Below are 19,356 nucleotides of genomic sequence, written 5' to 3'. Positions count from 1 at the left end.
ACCTCCCATCCCTTCCCCCTGGACAAAGCCATGCCACAGCACACAGCTGCCCAGAAGCTGATGGAGTCTGGAAATACCATCCGAGGCAACTGTGCAGAGGGCATGGCTGTACAACTCACTAGATGAGACAACCTGACTTGGCAGAATCCAGCAAACTCCTTTTTCCATCCAAAGCAACAAAGCTGACAAAAAACACCACCAAGACATAAAGATGCTTCATAGATACCCATAGGTTCCTAAATGGAGAAGCATTGCTTTTCCGGATTGCACAATTTTAGCTGCTCTGACCGCTTGTTGGTGTTTTCTCAGCCATAAGATGGAGGAGGAACCATAACAGAGCCCAGTCATCATTCAATGACCTCTCCTGTTATTGATACATTCTGAGGACATGAAGTCTGCATTTCAGACTCATTGAAAAGACAGCTTGAAGCACAGTGTCCAGCTGAGCTCTTCCTTGGCTCAGCTCCTGCACTGGGCTCACAGCAGAGGAAAACTTCTCCAAGCTCTGCCTACAGCACATAAATTGAAATTCTACCACTCAGGACTTAGGTTTGCCTCCCCTTACCTTAAGTGCTTTTCTCTCTGAAGTCTGCTCCTGGCTGCTTCTTCTGATATCATTGTAGCCAGAGCTATATTTCCCTGTCTCTTTCTCTCCATTAAACATCACGCTTGGCTTGATGGAAGAAGAGCTCTCACGGATGGGAGGCAAGGGCTTGGAGGGAAGGAGTGCAGAGGGACGTGTCTGGGGAAGATTCTTGGAGATACTACAGTAGGTCAGGCCTGCAAAGTGGAGACATAATGTAACAGAGTCCACAAAGTAAATCTAAAGCATCTGAAGCTCTGTACTTCATGGGACACATTTCCTGGAAACTACTAAACAGCTGAAAGCCAGGGGGAATATCCTGAAACACTTCCCCAGAGCTCCCACAGGAACAGCCTGGCCACTGGGCTGCCCTGGGACAGCAGGGAGCCCAGAGCCCTGTGCTCTCCAGGAATGGCTCAGCTGCACATGCAGCCTCCTGCTCCTCTCCCTGCCCCACAGCTCAGCAGCCCTACAGCTCCAGGGGCACTGGCAGCAGCACAGCTCCTTGCAGGGGGCACATGCAGGGCACAAGTGTTCCCTGGCAATGAGCACAGCCTCTCTGGGCTGCCACAGGACCCTTCCTCCCAACTGAGAGTAGCTCACATCCAACCTCACATGATTTTGAGGCTGAGCCATGCTCACAAGGCAAGAAGTGAGTTGGGTGAACTCTCACCTTAACAATCAAAACATCTAATGGATAAGGCATCCAAGGATTTTTTTCTAAGTACTCTGAAGATCGTTCTGGTTTTAGTTTTCATGAAACTAGCCTCAATAGAATTCCCCTGAACTGTATGGAGTTGGCAAGCCAGGAGGGAAAAGCTTCTACGGCTTTGCTCATGTGTTGCTCATTGCTCATCTACAACTTTGAAATTCCTTTCCTTCAGAACTGTTGGCAATCACAGTGGTCTCCAGAATTTGACAATTACACCTAGGAAGTAATTACTTTCCAAAGCTACTGTTCATGGCTCTGGTTTCTGTAACTCCCACTCAGTTCTGGGTTGGGTTTGGTTGATTGCTTTTATTTCTCTTCACAACAGAGGAAGTGCTGGCACATAAACAATGGCACCTCATGTTGGAAGAAGCTTTGCAATCCACGTTGCATGCCCCCAGTATTCAAGGAGTCAGTATCTGCAGGTAAAAAACTGGCCACCCAATTGCAAATTGCCACTTTTATTTGCTTCATTGTTCCAGGGAGTTTTTTTTCCCTGCTTTGTTTCCTGCCAAAACACCCAAAACCAACATAAAACATGACCTGCTTCAAAACATTTCTGATTTTGGCTAAAACCGTCAATTCAAAATTTTCTTCATGGAAGCAGTGGAGGGTATGTCATTCTGAAATACTCTCCAACAGAACTGTTAACACTCAGAGAGTTAATTCTTTATGTGGTTTCACAATGGATATTATCATGTGGTATCCAAGCTGTTAGAAGGAAACACCCATCTTAAAACTGGATTTCTTTCCCATTGTAAAATGTCCCGGTCAGTAATAAATAGACATAGGCAAGGATTAATGAGATAGGTAATTCCTGGTCCAGAATGAATCCAGAATAAATTGGCAACTTTTTGATGAGCAATACTCCTCACTAGCTGCATTAAGCATTCCACTTGCATACCAGCAATGAAGGAGTCATTCCAAAGGGGCCATATCCAGGATTTGGCAGAACTAACCCTAAGCAAATGGACCAGGGGATCTGATCCCTTTCTCTGCATCAGCAGAATTCTTTCCTCAACGCTCATCTCTCCTATCATTACACACCCAGAGATGCCAAAGGAACAACAACAGTGTCCATGAGGGTGTCCAACTTGAAAGCATTGCCTGACCCAGAGGCACCATAGACAGCATTTTGTCTGGCACAATTCCACTTGTCAGGGATCAGGCAAGGCAGGGACAGGCACAAGGCAAAAGGCATCTCCTGCCCCACCCTCAGCCTGCACCACTGACCCAGGCAGAGACAGCTGGGGAAGAGATTTGTCATTGTGAGCCTGCCATAGGTGGCTTTGGGCTTGTGCTGTCAGAGGATGACAAACTCACACCCTGCCTAGGCTGCATCCATTTGGAAGTCTCCCTCTCCCTCATTGGAAAATGTCAAAGGACTTTCTGTCAGATGAGTTTCCCTATTCCTGCCAGTGCCAAACCAGGCAATGTCCATGAATCTCCTTCACATCTCAGAGGGTTCAGATCAGAAACAGCCCAAAGGAAGGGTTTACTCCTTCAAAAGTGGGAGGACGGAGTGGGAACACTTCTCATTTCCTTCTAAATGCCTTCCTGTTCTATTCTCATTTTGACACTAGAAAGGCTACATGGAGATAAAAGGCATGTGCAGGATGGAGAGGAATGTTTCCTTTTCCTGCACTGCATTTCCAGGACCCCAAGGCACCACTTCAGCTCCTGCCCCTCAACAGTTCACATTGGAGGAATTTTCACTGCACCACTGGAACAACTCCCACTGACTGGGCTCTGGGAGAGTCCACTGAACCCGTCAAGGAATTGAAATGAATTTAAACCAATTTTTAAAAGAATGGGTTTCAACCAATCTCTCCAAATGTCACCTCCGAATCAAGACTAGATATGTCATTTTAAGACAGACACGCCCTGTACCTACCTGCATGTTCAGAGGACTTCTCTTGGCTCCTGCTGCTGAATCCGGACCTGGAGATAATGGAGGACAAAAGAACATATGAGGAGGTAGAAAGAGAAGGGAGGGAATGGGTGCACCATGAAACAAGGCAAACCTTCTTAGCATGGTCACTCTGATGAAGGAGGAAATGCAACACAAAAACCCGAAGAGGATGCAAGACTGATTAATTGTCCTTAAGCTTTCAGTTGCTGCAGTCACACAGAGCTGGCCAAGCTCTGGCTGAAATAATAGCCAAATCCAGCGGGGAACCCATCCTGAGGTGCTTTCAAGCCCTGCCTCCTCTTCCCCACCACCACCTCTGCTCTTGGGGGCATTGCTGTTGGGTTTGACATTGTGCTGGATCATCATAGATGGGCAAAATGCTGAATACAAAAAGGTTTACTTAAACACATGGGACAGCTGACTGGGCAAAATGACCACAGGAGATGGGAAGAGTCAGGTGAACAGCACACTGGAGCAGCAGACACCTTGGCTTACCTCATCTCCTGAGACTCCTGCAAATCCAGCTGGGGAGAGCTGCACAAAGACCCTGCAGCACTGCCAACAAGGAGACTCCCTGCCTTGTGCATTACGGGGATGAAAGATTTTCCAAATGCCCCCTTCTTCGTTTCCCCACCACTGGGATAACGCAAGGAAGCCTGGAAAGGGTAGAACACAGTGCTCAGATCAAGCATCCAGCCTTGCCCCCATTCATTCCTCAAGATATTTAGATATGCCCTTAACTGGCACTTGGCAGGAATTCACAAGACAAACTGATGGAGCAGATTGGCACAGGATGGGAATGCAAAGGGAACTCGTGAGGAAGAGACCATGTCCCATATTTGACACCTCTCCCCTCATGCTCACTCCTCTGCAAGAGTGGCTGCGTTCCCAGCTGGCATCCCCATGTTTAACATCAAGATGTTCTGGAGTGCCACTGCTTCCACTGGCCTTTTGGATGGCATGGCAGTGGGTTTAGATCACTGTTCTCTCCCTGCCCCTAAGGTGCCTCACAGCCAGTGCTGATCTCCACCCATGGCCCCACAAAGCCATTCTGCAGGATGTCAAAACCTGTTTTTCTCAAGCCCCTCATTCCTTCTGCTGCTGCCCTTCCCTCCTACACTTCCCCAGCAGCCTTTGAGCCCAGATGCTGCTGAGCTCTAGCGATGCTCGCTGCTCTCCAGCTCCCACACACCCATCATCTCAGGCTCACTGGCATTTAGGAAGTTCAGCAGAGCTCCCTGCCCTGCTGCTCTCTGCAAGCTCTCTGCCTGCCCACGTTGTTCCAGGGCCCCCATGCCATGGCCAGGAATAGGGCTGGAGGCACTGGGGGTAGATGCACACCCATCCTAAGTATCCTATCATTTCTGGCCCAGCTAAAGAGCCAAATCAGGACCTGTTCAAAGTTCATTGCAAGGGTCAGTTCCTGCCAGGGATGCACTGGGCCCTTTCTCTGCAAGGCTGAAATCAAGTAGCCAAGCCTTTGGTTGGACATTGTGTCTACCAAAGCTGTTGTTCATCTGCCTCCTCCTACACCCCACGGCAAACCCAGAACAACTGCAGGTCCTGGCCCTGCTGCAAAGGCAATCGAGTGCCTGGGCTCTGGGCTGCTCTCCCCATGGCCACCTCCCATCCCTTCCCCCTGGACAAAGCCATGCCACAGCACACAGCTGCCCAGAAGCTGATGGAGTCTGGATTACCATCTGAGGCAACTGTGCAGAGGGCATGGCTGTACAACTCACTAGATGAGACAACCTGACTTGGCAGAATCCAGCAAACACTTTTTCCATCCAAAGCAGACACAGCTGACAAAAAACACCACCAAAACATAGAGGTGCTTCATAGATACCCATAGGTTCCTAAATGGAGAAGCATTGCTTTTCCGGATTGCACAATTTTAGCTGCTCTGACCGCTTGTTGGTGTTTTCTCAGCCATAAGATGGAGGAGGAACCATAACAGAGCCCAGTCATCATTCAATGACCTCTCCTGTTATTGATACATTCTGAGGACATGAAGTCTGCATTTCAGACTCATTGGAAAGACAGCTTGAAGCACAGTGTCCAGCTGAGCTCTTCCTTGGCTCAGCTCCTTCACTGGGCTTACAGCAGAGGAAATGTTCTCCAAGCTCTGCCTACAGCACATAAACTGAAAATTTATCACACTGGACTTAGCTTAGACTCCTTACCTTGAGTGCTTTTCCCTCTGAAGTCTGCTCCTGGATTTTTCTACTGTCCTCATCATAGCTGCTGACATTTTTGCCATTCTCCTGCTCTCTGCTCAATATCTGGCTTGGCACGACTAAAACAGAGCTCTTCTGGATGGGAGGCAAAGGCTTCAATGGAATGGGCATAGAGGGCCTTGCCAGGGAAAACCTCTTGGCAAGAGGGTAGGCAGTCAGGCCTGCAAAGGGGAGACACAAAATGTATCAGAGACTGCAATGCAAACCTAAAGCATCTCAAGCTCTGTATTTCATGGGACAGATTCCTTAGAAGCTTCTAAACAGCTGCACAGGGAAACATGCTCCTGCTGGCAGACACTTGAATCAGGCCGGGGAAAAACCCTGAGCCTCTTCCTCAGGGGTACCACAGAAACAGCCTGGTTGATTCCAAACTCATTCCATTTCTCTTTACAATAAAGAAAGTGCTGGCACATGAACAATGACAGCCCATGTAAGGAGTAAAAGAATCTTTGCACTCCTATTATGTATTTCTAGCATTCAAGCACCCAAATCTGTACAGAACTAATTAGCTTCAAACATTCTGGTTTTGCTCAGCCTCACTGACCCATGGGTTATTTCCCTGCTATCTTTTGTGCAGAGACCCCAATCTACATAAACATAACTTGCCGCAAAAAATTTCTGATTATGGCACTATATAAGAACTCTTTTCTTTTAATTAAGAGGACACTGTAGAATAGCCAGATCATTTCTTAAACCACAACAGTAAAGGTTTAATGAGATAAGTAAATGATAATAAAAAATTAATTGAGAAAAATGTCACCTTACTTACTGAGCAATACTACTACAGACCAGCATTTAAGCATTGCAGCTGCATACCAGCAACGAGGCAGTCATTCCAAGCAGGACATAGCCAGGATTTGGCAGAAGCAACCCTAAGCCAAGGAACCAGGGGATCTGATCCCTTTCTCTGCATCAGCAGAATTCTTTCTTCCACTCTCATCTCTCCCATCATTACACACCCAGAGATGCCAAAGGAACAACAACAGTGTCCATGAGGCTTCCAACTTGAAAGCATTGCCTGTCCCAGAAGCACCAGACACAGCAGTTTGTCTGGCACAATTCCACTTGTCAGGGATCAGGCAAGGCAGGGACAGGCACAAGGCAGAAGGCATCTCCTGCCCCCCACCCTCAGACTGGAACACTGACCCAGGCAGAGACAGCTGGGGAAGAGATTTGTCATTGTGAGCCTGCCATAGGTGGCTTTGGGCTTGTGCTGTCAGAGGATGACAAACTCACACCCTGCCTAGGCTGCATCCATTTGGAAATCTCCCTCTCCCTCATTGGAAAATGTCAAAGGACTTTCTGTCAGATGAGGTTTCCCTATTCCTGCCAGTGCCAAACCAGGCAATGTCCATGAATCTCCTTCACATCTCAGAGGGTTCAGATCAGAAACAGCCCAAAGGAAAGGTTTTCTCCTTCAAGGGCAGATGGAAGGAGTGGGAATATTTCTCATTTCCTGCTAAATGCCTTCCTTTTTCTACTAATTCTGACATTATAAAAGCTACATGGAGATAAAAGGCATGTGCAGGATGGAGAGGAACGTTTCCTTTTCCTGCACTGCACTTCCAGGACCCCAAGGTACCACTCCAGCTCCTGCCCCTCAACAGTTCACACTGGAGGAATTTTCACTGCAACACTGGAGAACACTCTCAGTGACTGGGCTCTGGGAGAGTCCACTGAGCCCATCAAGGAATTGAAATGAATTTAAAGAAAGTTTTAAATGAATAGGTTTTAACCAAGTCTTCTAAATGTCACCCCTGAGTCAAGACTAGATATGTCATTTTAGGACAGACATGCCCCATACCTACCTGCACGTTCCAAGGACTTCTCTTGGCTTCTGCTGCTGGATCCTGACCTGGAAAAAATGGAGGACAAAAGAACATGTGAGGAGGTAGAAGGAGAAGGAAGGGAATGGGTGTACCACAAAAGGAGGCACACCTACTTAGCATGGTCACTTCTATGAAGCAGCAAATGTAACTCATAAATCACAAGAGGATGCAAAGCTGATAAATTGTCCTTAAGCATTCAGTTGCTGCAGTCACACAGAGCTGGCCAAGCTCCGGCTAAAACACAGCAGTCATTCTTCAATTTGCATCAGAACTCCCCAACACTGCTGTCTCTCCTTTTGGAGCTAAGTGGTCCCTAAAGCCTCTCTGAAGCAGCAAGAGCTGCTGGGCTGAGACATGAGTCTCTATGGAGGGCAGCTACTTTGGTACTGCTGCCCAAGCTTGACTTTGCCTGCTTGTGCCTTGCACTGGCAACAGCCTCGTGCTACATGTTGTCAGAGCACTGCTGTCTCCTGAGAATGATATTACACCTCCTGGCTCTTTCCAGAACAAAATGGCTTTTTCCAACTCAGCTGCTAGGGAAGGATATTCACAATGCACTTTCAAAGCCCTACCAAAGATTTCCAATTGGAATGATACTTCTGTGACTCCCTCTTTATGGCTATCACTCGGATAAGCTACACAGCTACATTTTCTTTCACATATCTAAGCCAAGATCTTTCCATCAGGTACAGTCCTATAACTCTTCTCTAGCACCTTGCCCTCTTTAACCTTAAGCCCAGATCTAAACACTAAAGATCAATCAGAAGAGACATCGATATCTCAAAATTTATCGGGGATCTCATTTCACAGTGGAGGCCCAGGCACAGAGAAACTACAGCTGATGCTTACAGAAGCAGCACCTGAATTTGCAAACACCTCTCCAACAGCCAATATTTGCCCATGCATCTTCTCCTGGCTGCAGAATTTAACAGTCAAGGATCACAGCATTCAAAATTCTGCAGGATCCAGACCCATGCAAAACAGATCCCAAATGACCCCACAACAATTACAGAGGGAATCAATAGGCAAGTCCAGCAGAGGACCCTTCTGATGGTGCTTTCAAGCTCTGCCTCCTCTTCCCCACCACCACCTCTGCTCTTGGGGGCATTGCTGTTGGGTTTGACATTGAATGGGCAAAATGGTGAATACACAGAATACTTGCCTAAATATATGGGAGATTGTGGAAAATCACCTCAGGAGATGGGAAGAGTCAGGTGAACAGCACACTGGAGCAGCAGACACCTTGGCTTACCTCATCTCCCGGGACTCCTGCAAATCCAGCTGGGGAGAGCTGCACACGGACCCAGCAGCACTGGGAACAGGGAGACTTCCTGCCTTGCGTATTGGGGGGATCAAAGGCAGTCCCAATGACCCCTTCTTCATTTCCCCACCACTGGCATATGGCAAGGAAGCCTGGAAAGAGTAGAAAAAGGATCCAGATTTGCAACATTCCTAACTCAAAACATTCAGGTATGCCCTCAACTGAGACCTGGCAGGAAAGGACAAGTCTAACTGATATTGCTGCTGGGTCCAGCACGAGGAATGCAAAGGTAACTGGTGAGGGAGAGACCAAATCACACATTCGACACCTCTCCCCTCATGCTCACTCCTCTGCAAGTGTGGCTGCATTCCCAGCTGGCATCCCCATGTTTAACATCAAGATGTTCTGGGGTGCCAGTGCTTCCTCTGGCCTTTTGGATGGCATGGCAGTGGGTTTAGACCGCTGTTCTCTCCCTGCCCCTAAGGTGCCTCCCAGCCAGTGCTGATCTCCAGCCGTGGCCCCACAAAGCCATTCTGCAGGATGTCAAAACCTGTTTTTCTCAAGCCCCTCATTCCTTCTGCTGCTGCCCTTCCCTCCTACACTTCCCCAGCAGCCTTTGAGCCCAGATGCTGCTGAGCTCTCGCGATGCTCGCTGCTCTCCAGCTCCCACACACCCATCATCTCTGGCTCACTGGCATTTAGGAAGTTCAGCAGAGCTCCCTGCCCTGCTGCTCTCTGCAAGCTCTCTGCCTGCCCAGGATGCTCCAGGGCCCCCATGCCATGGCCATGAACCGGGGCTGGAGGCACTGGGGGTAGATGCACACCCATCCTTGGTATCCCATCATTTCTGGCCTAGCTAAACAGCCAAATCTGGACCTGTACAAAGTTCACTGAAAGGGTCAGTTCCTGCCAGGGGAAAGGTCTCAGAGCTCTGCCAACAGGACACAAATGGAAAATTTACCCCACTGGACTTAACTTGGTCTCCTTACCTTAGTTCCTTTTCTCTCTGAAGTGAGCTGTTTCTGTCTAATCTCCTGATCCAAGCCGGTGCCAGGTTTCCCAGTCTCCTGCTCTCCATGGAACATCTTGCTTGCCATGGGAGAAGTAGAGCTCTTGGGGATGGGAGGCAACGGCTTGGAGGGAAGGAGCATAGATGGACTTGCCAGGGAAAACTTCTTGGCAAGAGGGTAGGCAGTCAGGCCTGCAAAGGGGAGACACAAAATGTATCAGAGACTGCAATGCAAACCTAAAGCATCTGAAGCTCCATATTTCATGGGACAGATTCCTTGGAAGCTTCTAAAGAGCTGCACAGGGAAATATGCTCCTCCCTGGCCGAAACTTGAATCAGGCCAGGCGAAAATCCTGCCCCACTTCCCCAGACCTACCACAGGAACAGCCTGGCCTCTGGGCTGCCCTGGGACAGCAGGGAGCCCAGAGCCCTGTGCTCTCCAGGAATGGCTCAGCTGCACATGCAGCCTCCTGCTCCTCTCCCTGCCCCACAGCTCAGCAGCCCTACAGCTCCAGGGGCACTGGCAGCAGCACAGCTCCTTGCAGGGGGCACATGCAGGGCACAACTGCTCCCTGGCAATGTGCACAGCCTCTCTGGGCTGCCACAAGACCCTTTCTCCAACAGAGAGTAGTCCAGATCCAACCTCACCTCTGTGTGAGGTTGAGCCATGCTCACAAGAAAAGAAGTGGGTTCAGTGAACTCCCAGCTTTATCATCAACGCATTGAATGGGTGAGAAATTCAAGGGGTTTTTTTAATTTTTGAGACAATGTCTTTGGTTTTATTTTTCGTGGAACTACCCTATGTTCAATTACTATAAATAGTATTGAGTTAGCAAGACTGAAAGGAAAGATAGAAGGCTCCAACGGTAAAAGGGGAACAAAGATTCCTTCTTGAGGCTTGCCTTCTGTGAATCCACAAGAGAAACCCACACAGCTGTGACTGCTAGTTCAGCAAACCACAAAGACTTGTCAGCCACCAGGCAGGCCTTATTGGTGTTTCCGTAGCACCGTAATACCATCCTCAATGTTCAACCAAATCAGCAAGCAGAGGAAGAACAGGAAATTTATCTGTAGTGAAACCCAACATTGATGGCAAAGAAAGCAACAGGATTTGCATCTCATGACCATCTCCAATTTGGGCTCAGTTGTGGCCACAGCCCCTCTCCTGGCTGACACTATGAGGGATTTGGCCACTGTCAAAAAGGACAAAGCAGCATAAACTAATGAGACAATACTGTGCTACCATGGGTGTCCTTGCAGGATCATTTGTAGATGTCAGCCACCTACACAGAGCCAGCACTGACTACCATGGACCAGTTGTCCCTGAAATCTGGGGGGATTGTTTTTCCATTTGGCTCTGGCCTTTTAGCTCCCTTCTCTCCTCACCTTTCCCTTCCGTGGTCTTGCCTTTTCTAGTAAAGTCCATCTCCAAACCCGTGCTTCTGACAGGCAGAAGTGTCTGGGTTTGAATCTGGGATCGCTCTCGCAGTTGGCAGCGACGGGAGCTCGGTACCCAGCCTTAGAACAAGGCCGGGTGACTCCAATCGCCAGCGCTCGGCACAGAGAGGCAGAGCCAGACGCGTCTGCTGCCACTGGGGCCGTGTCAAGCACAACCTTCAGCAGCCCAGCCTGGGGCTGCCCCTTTGTGACACGCTCCCCATGGATCTCTCGTTTCCATGGCTGCAAAACCCCACCCCAACTCCATCCCCTTCCATGCCCTCCTCAAGGGCAGCCAGGCATAAGCCCAGCCTGGCCTGAGGGTTTCACACTATCTAGGATGTAGGCCCTCTCCAAAGCTGCTTTTCAAGGCCTTTAATTCTGTAATTCCCACTCGGTTCTGGGTTGCAGCTTCTTGGTGTGGGATTTTGTTTAATTCTCTTCTCATCAAAGTACTGGGACTAAGACAATGGCACCGGGCGGTGGAAGAAAAAGCAACTTTGCACTCCCCAGTAGATGACCCCAAAATTCCATTGGCCAAGAGCTGTGGGGAAAAAATTCACCATCTAAACATTCCTCTTTGCTCTACTTCATTGTTCCAGGGGTTTATTTCCTACTTTCTTTATTGCAGAGACATCCAAACCCAACAAAAACATGATCTGCCTGAAAACATTTCTGATCCTGGCAGTTCCTGACAATTCCAAATTTTCTTAATGTAAATAGCATGGGGCAGGTCATTCTGAAATACTCCCCAACAGAGCAGATAAACCTAATCATCCTTGATTTGGCAGAACTAAACCTGACCCACATGACTGGGGGGTTTGATCCCTTTTTCTGCAACTGCAAAATTATTTCTTCAAGTCTCATCTCTCCTATCCATTCAAAGAAGCTTTGCACTCTGCATCAGATGCCCCCAGTGTTCAGTGGGCCGATATAATCAGCTTTTGTACACACTCTGCCCCCTGAGCCCAGCAGCATTCCTGGGCATCGGCACCGCTGCTGCAGGCCAACATCCTCCAGGCATAGCTGCAGGAAGGAGATTGCACCAAGCCCTGCCTGAAGGAGTCTCCAGGCTGCTGCAGCCCTTCTCCTGCGGCAGAATCATTCCCCTCTGCCATGGGGGGAGCAATGGGGTGACGGGATCTCTGTAGATGAGGGTCTCCTCCATGTGCTGCTGCTCGCTGGGCTGATACAGCTGCTGGTGCCTTCCCCCACAGCTGGATCAGGAGCCTGCCTGGGAAAATAACACTGCCAGTGCCACTGCAAGCCACTGATCCCTGCCATGGCCCTGCCCACAGACTGTCCTGCCCACCAAACTGCTCCAGTCACGTGATGTCAGACAACATCAAAATCTATTCAAACGATGTGTTTTCCACATTCTGGCAGAATCATGGCCATACAGTTCACATGCTGGAGGCAGTGCTGTTAGCAGAATGGGGGAAGCCCCAGCAGCTGCTCTCCCCGTGGCTGGATGGCCACGGCAGCAGAGGGAGGTCTCCCACCGTGCCCACTGTTGTGGGACCCAGTGCTTTGGGCTTGTTCCCACTGAACTCAGGCTGCTGCTACAGCAGCCGCAGCACTCCACACATTTGACAACAAAGAGTTGGAGTAGCACACAGGTCTTGCCCCAAGAGCTACAAAAGCTTTTTAAAAAGGGGAGGGGGCAGGGGAGTTGGAATAGTTAGTTCCTTTTTAATACAAGGGTACCTGGATTTAAGCAAGGACACTGGGCTAATCATACTGGTTTTGTAAGCCTTGTCTCTAGCAATTCCCACCAGTCTGCAAGCATTTTTCACTACAAAGGGGTAGATAAGATTTTACAACACATCCATGAGCAAGTCTGAGCCAGAAGTCAAAGAACAAGACAAATACTCTCAAATCTGCCACCCATGGGGAAAGGAAGCAGGAAAGCAGATGAAATAAATGCCCTTGTAGCTGAATTGCCTGCATTTATCCCATGGTCCAACCTTCCTGTACAAAAGCACCTCGATTCAAACACACAGATTAAGATCAAGGAATTAAAGTGTTTTGAGAACATTTCAAGCCTAATTCCTATTACTTTCAAGGAGAGGTCAATGCTAAATTCCTTAAAAACACAAATGCACGTCTATTTGGAACTGCATCCTTCCAAAACAGGAATGGAGGTTTAGAATTGCAGAACTATTTCCATTGGAAAAGACCTTTAAGACCATAGAGTCCTTCCAATCACCTGAGACCCCTGACACTGCCAAGGCCACCACTAAAGCATATCCCAGGATGGGATGCTATTGGCCTTCTTGGCCACCTGGGCACACCTGCCTCACGTTCAGCCACTGCCATCCAGCATCCCCAGGTCCTCTTCTGCTGGGCAGCTTTCCAGCCACTCTGCCCCCAGCCTGTGGCCTTCCGTGGGGCTGCTGTGGCCCAAGCGCAGGACAGGGCACTTCACCTTGTTGAATCTCATGCAAGTGGCCTCAGCCCATGATCCAGCCTGTCCAGATCTCTCTGCAGAGACTTCCTGCCCTCCAGCAGATCAACACTCCCACCCAGCTTGGCATGGTCTGTAAACTGCCTGAGGTGCCCTTGATCCTCTCCTCCACATCATTGACAAAGATAGGAATCACAACTGGCCCCAGTGCTGAGTCCTGGGGAACACCACTTGTGACCAGGCGCCAGCTGGATTTAATCCCACTGAATTGCACCATTCCCTGGGCCCAGCCATCCTGACAGTTTTTACCTAGAGAAGAGTGCATTAAGTTCTTCAGTCATCCTTTGTTCCGTGTTTCCCCCCACATCCATGAGAAGACAGAGATATTCCTTAGCCCTCCATTTGTGGCTGATGCATCTACAGAACCATTTTTATTCTCTTAGCAATTTTCTAGGAAGAAATTCTCTATAGTGAGGCTGGAGAGGCACTGGGAACAAGTTGCCAAGAGGAGCTGGGGATGCCTACAGAAGGGTGTGCATCTGCCCCTGCTCTCTCCAATTCCCTTCTTAGTCATGACATGGGGGGCCTGAAGTAATTTCCAAATGAGGACAAGGTGAACATGGCCCAGCCTCACACAGAGGTGAGGTGGGAACTGGGCCGCTCTCTGGCGTGAGGAAGGGTCTTGTGGCAGCCCAGAGAGGCTGTGCTCATTGCCAGGGAACACTTGTGCCCTGCATGTGCCCCCTGCAAGGAGCTGTGCTGCTGCCAGTGCCCCTGGAGCTGTAGGGCTGCTGAGCTGTGGGGCAGGGAGAGGAGCAGGAGGCTGCATGTGCAGCTGAGCCATTCCTGGAGAGCACAGGGCTCTGGGCTCCCTACTGTCCCAGGGCAGCCCAGAGGCCAGGCTGTTCCTGTGCTAGCTCTGGGGAAGTGGGGCAGGGTTTTCCCCTGGCCTGATTCAAGTGTCGGCCAGGGAGGAGCATGTTTCCCTGTGCAGCTGTTTAGAAGTTTCCAAGGAATCTGTCCCATGAAATATAGAGCTTCAGCTGCTTTAGGTTTGCATTGCAGTCTCTGTTACACCTTGTGTCTCCCCTTTGTAGGCCTGACTGGCTACAGTCTTACCAAGAAGTTTTCTCTGGACACTTCCAATGTTCTCCTTGCCTCCCATCCAGAAGAGCGCTCCATCCTCCAAGCTCAGGAAGAAGCTGCTGCCAGTCTGAAGAGTGTCACAAGAATGGGATTTATGTGTTAGTCTTCACAGTTACAGATGGATTTATATTCTATATTTGGATGTAGTTGTGAATAAATGTTTTGATTCTATCTTCAAATTTTGATGACATCTTTTTAATTGTATATATTGTATTTTGAAGATTTCAAAAAAAAAATTTAAATTTCAATAAACCAAATAGAGAATGTGGACCAGGACCTGCTAGCCTAGAGGTCATGGGAGTGCAGCTCACTCAATGTGTCAGTGTCTCACCACGTCCTTTCCTCACTGGGCCTCTCCTCTTCCTCTTTTGCCATGGTTTCTTTGTGTCATTTGTGCTGCTCTTTGTTACTTGGCATTACAACAGGGCCCCCTGTTCACATGTTTGGGGGACAATGGATCCAAAGGATCCTGTCTAGTCCAAAGTTTTCTACTTGGATGTGTTCTGTGCTTACCAAAGGCCTGAGCAAAGAAACCAAGAGGAGTGTGAGATTGCTCCTCTGCAATCTCACACAGGTCTGGCTCACAGGTGTCTTCAATCAAAATTCCATAGGTAAGAAGAGGTTGTGTATTTCACTGGGAAATGATGCACTGCTCTGGGAAAGTCATCTGTATGCATATTTACCCAGGACAGCAGTCCAGCTGTGTTGTTTGCAACTTGTTTGCAGAAGGATGAGTGGACTGTGAGGCCAAGAACAAGTGACAAGGGCTCCTCAAATCTATTTCCACTCCAGCCTGGGTGCCATTCAGCTCAGAGCTTTGGGATAACGCCGTAGTGCATCCCACAAACATTCTGCTCCAAGAAAAGCTTGGCTAGGCTTATTAGAGTGAAATAAATAGAAGAGTAAAAAAATGGGCAGGCAAACATGTTCCTTTGGAATGACTCTCCTGCTTTCCAGTGTCAACACTGCACCTCATGCTCCCAAGGCTTGTTATGAACAAGCGTCTGAGATTGCTTAAAAATTCCCAGGCAAGGTTCAGTAAAAACCAGATTGAATATTGAGCAACAGCTCAAGAAAATTCATTGGCAACATCCACACTATTAGTTGATTGACATCCGCTACTTACTACTTGATTAAGGAACAAGAAGGAAAAAAAAAGCAACAAACAAAATTCAGTCTGTCAAACGAGAAACACTCTGAGAACCGTGTGTGTGTGCGTGTGTTTAGGTGCTTTTGACAAAGGCACAGAAAGAACAAGGCTAAAAAGGAATATGGCCTAAAAGCTTAACAGCACTCAAGCCTAACAGTGGTTAAACCGGAGCCTCCAGGAGTGGGGCTGTTGGCCCAGGATCCATTGTTGGTCGCTCATCCTGCCAGCGCAGCAAACTTGAGAGCTCGCTGCCTCTGAGAGGCCCCAGTCAGAGGGAGGTTGCTGCTGGCAGCCCCTGAGGTCCAGGAGAGCTCCAAGGGCCTCCTTTTGGAGCGCTCTTTATGGGCCACAAGAGAGTGGGCCTCTGCCATCAAATGCTTCGTCATGGCCGCACTGTGGGTCAGCAGCCTGCCTTTGACAGTGGGAGAAGAAGGATGCCATGCCATTCAGGCAACAAAAGGGCTTTCCAAGGCTGTTCACAGGAGAGCCCAGGAGCTCGTCAGACAGCAGCAGTTCCTGGGAGCACTCCGTGTCTCTGAGGAGCTCAGGAGGAGCTGAGCCCAGGGGCTGCTCAGCAAGGCCGAGGCCTGACAAGCGTGTCCCAGGTCACCGTGGGGCCGGACAAGGCCGGGCCCGTTCACCACCACAATCTGAGGCACCAAGTTTTGATGTGGGGTAAAAAGCCATGGCCCAGAGGAAGGGGGTCCTGTCCTCAGGCCTGTGGGAGAATCACAATGCAGATCCTTGTGCTGCTGATTCCATCTCTCCCACTTTTCTCAGTTCTTGGTGGCAAGATCACTCAGGCTAGACACACAGCTCAGAAGTGCTCCTGTAGCTTTCTACACAATGAATTAAAGTCAGATTACACATTCCAAATCATGTTTTCTTACAGTTTAACTGACTGTTTTGAGGAATTTCTGGAGCACCAAACTTGCTTCCTCAAATATTTACTTAGTGTCACACAGAGCACAGAGGAAAGATTTAATGTCAGAGGCATCGCCCAGGCAATGCTCTTTTGACAAGTTCTGCCCTGAGCTTTCCTTAGGAAGATCTGAAAGGTTCCATGGCACCAGCACAAGCTCCTGCAATGGCTGCTGGCCAGCAGAGCAGGGCTGTCAGCTGTGAAACAAGTGTTGCCACAAGCAGCAGCTCTCCCAGGGCAGCAAATCAAGAGCTGGCAAGGAGCTGATCTGAAGGCCAAAGCTCCTTAGCTCCTCCCAAGAGGGCTGGAACAGTTCCTCATTCCAATGAGCTGCAGTGCTGGACTCCACAGCTCTATGTGAGCACTGGACACAAGCTGCTCCCACTGAGTGCTGCGATGGTTTCTGCAGGAGCTCTGGGCTCCTGTGCGTGCCAGACACAATGAGGCGAGAAGGAGCCAAGTGCCCTGACACACCTTTGCCTTGAGCATAACCCGGCCTGGACCAAACACACTGAAAGGTTTCCCCTTTGGCCCATGTCTGGAAACGTCAGGTGTGCTGTTTGATGACTCAGGTTGGTTTGGTGTCAAGGAATTTCCCTCAGAAATCCTGGGTTTGTCTTCCTCTGTGCCTTCCCCTCAGCAGCCATGGGGATGCTCCTGTGTGAAGCCATCTGTCTCACACAGTCTGAGACAAAACAGGACACTCTGAAATAGGCCGTCTCCTCTAAAATGTTCCAACAATCCCTCTCCAGCAATAGGAATTGAATACCAATCGATGAAAGTGGAAAAAACCCAACAGTTTATTAACAGAAAGCCTGAAAAGCAAGAAAAAAGGCCAGTAACTTCTAGATATCAAACTGTCCGACCTCACCGTCCCCCCACTGGAACAAAGACCCAAAGTGCCAGAGGAAAATCCCCCCAGGACAGGCATTCCAAGATGGCCCCAGGTTCTCCCTTAGGAAGAACAGGAGCTATCATGGAGTAGCTCCAGCAGCCGATGAAAGTTCAGTGGCACATCCGGCATGGACTTTCTCCCAATGGCAGAGCTCCGTGGAGTGGCACGGCAGGTGAAGCAGCTGGGCTGGAGCCCCTCAGTGTCTTTTCTCCCCAGTGTGGCTCAGCTCACAGACTCTCGGGCTGGGAGTGGGGCTGCTCCGCTTCTGCCAGCTCAATGTCCCCGGGCTTGGACAAACAGTTTTCTGCCAGGAGAGCCCTGCAGACTGTTCCACATATCTCTCATAAAGGCCCAAACCAACTCCAAACACTCTGCCTACAGCAGCTTTTCACAGAAGGTTGCAGAAATCCAGGACACCTCCAAGTGAGTGTCAGAAGTCTTTTGTCTTGTTCTTGCCAACAGAATTCTTGATGATCTGATGCAATTTTATTCAGGTGTAACATGGGATCTGAGTTTCTTAATTAAAATATTTCATGATGAGTGACAAGCCTTGGGAGCATGTGGTACAGGACTGACATGTGAAAGCATGAGCATATCCTCCAAAGAGACCAGCTTAATTGTCCATTTTATTACTCTTTTATTTATTCCACACTAATAAGCAAAACCAAGCTTTGCTTGGAGGTAAAACAGGCATGGGATACACTCCAGTTCCTTGCAGGGTCACCAGGGCTGGCAGTGACAAAGCAGGCAGTCTGCTTCATTGTGAACCACTACAGAGCTAGATTCCACTGAGTTTTTAAGTAGCACTGAATTATTAAGCCCCCTTTTTCTGCACAAGATACAAAAAGGAGGTCCAAAATTATTTTCATGCAAGCATGCAAAAAAGAACTGATCCTGCTCTCCTAACGAAGCTTTGGCTTTGGCAATTCCACTCTTCCCATTCGTCTTTTGATTCAGACACTCCAGGTTTTCCCCAACTCACCTGCAAGGCTGGCAGTTGCTGTTTCCCATTTACTGTTCTTCCCTAGAGCCGATACAGGGGCTGCTTTGAAACTAAAAGCCCTGAGATCTGGATATGGTGAAGGAGCACAAAATGCTAATTAAGTGCTCATATTGGTAATACCCAGCTCTGCACTTCCCAGTGCTTTGAAGCAGCAGCAGCAGGAGGACCATGCATCACTGCTGTTTGTGGATGTTCATGGTTTTGGTGTGCAAGAGCAATAGCTTTGAGGAGGGACAAAAATGTCCCTCTTCAAACGGTGGCTGTGCAAAGAGATGTGAAGTTTCACAGCCTTTTCTAGGATATTTTAGAAAGATCTAAGAGAATATTGCAGCATAGAGCAGGTCTCCAATTTTGTCTACAGAGAAATCCCCAAAGGACCTGCTGCTGGTGGCAACCCCATAAGCTCATGGACCAGTTTTCCCTGCAACATGCCACCCTGCCTGGGCTTTACTAGGCCACGACTAGACCCACAGCTAAGCAAACACATGCAGCCATGTAATACACAGAGTTTTTCCTTCAGAAAACCCAATTAACGCACTCACGTGCAGTTTCTTCTGTAACATCAGAAGCTGGCAACCATGAGGAATTTGCTGTCAAAAGGTCACAGTTTCCACTGAGCCCAGAAGCGGCTTTCCTTAAGGCAAAGCAAATTGAAATGTGACATTTAAAAGCTTCAAATGACTATCAAAGGAAACCGCAAAATAATTTCTGGAAAGACATTCTGGTTTGAAAGCAAAACCAGCAAGAGACTCCAAGTTAGAAATACAATTTACTAGGAAAAGGAAAAAAAAAAACAAAACCAAAACAAACAAACAAAAAAACCCCACCAACCAAAACACATACAGTAATACAAAAG

The sequence above is a fragment of the Haemorhous mexicanus genome, chromosome 3 (assembly GCF_027477595.1).
Source record: "Haemorhous mexicanus isolate bHaeMex1 chromosome 3, bHaeMex1.pri, whole genome shotgun sequence".
In the NCBI taxonomy this organism is placed as follows: domain Eukaryota; kingdom Metazoa; phylum Chordata; class Aves; order Passeriformes; family Fringillidae; genus Haemorhous; species Haemorhous mexicanus.
This window is presented reverse-complemented; position numbering follows the sequence as displayed.